Source organism: Molossus molossus, unplaced genomic scaffold (assembly GCF_014108415.1).
Source record: "Molossus molossus isolate mMolMol1 unplaced genomic scaffold, mMolMol1.p scaffold_m16_p_19, whole genome shotgun sequence".
In the NCBI taxonomy this organism is placed as follows: Eukaryota; Metazoa; Chordata; class Mammalia; order Chiroptera; family Molossidae; genus Molossus; species Molossus molossus.
This window is the reverse complement of record NW_023425354.1, coordinates 35,351,332-35,352,283: the sequence shown is the minus strand read 5'-3', so window position 1 is coordinate 35,352,283 and position 952 is coordinate 35,351,332.

The following is a 952-nucleotide window of genomic DNA, read 5'->3' as shown; positions in this document are numbered from 1 at the left end:
AACAGGTCCACTTCTCCACACTCCCAGCCTTTCTCCACAAGCGCCCTCACGGGTGGGGGTGTCACTGGACAGCTGGAGAAGGGGAGAGGAGACCGAGTTAGACCACAGCAAGGCCGGGCAGGACCCCCACCTCTGTCCACTGCTCCAGCCCCTGGCCTCCAACCCCAGCAGCCACCGGTCTGAGCCCTGGGCTGGGTTGGCATGGAGCCAGCAGTCCACGGGCTGCCCGCCCCGCCCCCTGGGGCTCAGGTCTGCTCCTGCAGTCCCTGCCTGGGGCTGAGCCCTGCCCTCGCTGCTATCCAGATGGGGAGGGCGGAGCAAGGGCAGGCAGTGTGCGGTGGGAGCAGGTGGCCAGGTCTCAAGAGCTCTGAGGCCCCATGGCAGGCGGTTCCCCGGCCATCCTGGCCCCAGCCTCCATTCTCCTGGTCCCTGAGCTCCTGCAGAAATGTGACCACCTAACCTCCCGTCTAGGGAGTTAGTCATCCTTGGGACTAGCTCCGCTCTCTGGGCACTGAGTCCTTCCCATCGCTGGCCTTTGTCTTCCCAGGCCTGAACACATGCCCTTCCCTGGCACTGAGCCTCCCCCAGAGCCTGGCACTGAGCCCCGCCCCTCCGTAGAGATCAAGCCTGAGGTTTAGCTGCCTGCACCCCAGCCTGGTACTGAGCACCGCCCCTCTCCCGTCTGTCCTGTCTGCCCCTCAGACTTAGCCGGTCCTTTGCTCTGGGCCCTCCTTCCCGATCATAACTTCTAACCATTCTGCAGCCTTAGTTCCTCTGTTCAGATTCTTCCAGAATGCGTTAGAGTTCAACTGTGTGTCAGGACATTACCTTGGATGAGCTCATTGAAGCCACTCATCCCAGACTCCCGAGTCCCCACCTGTTCCTTCCCCGGTACTAAATGCCCCTCCGCCCCCTGCGTGCTCAGCTCGGTCCTCCGCACACGGCCTCCGAC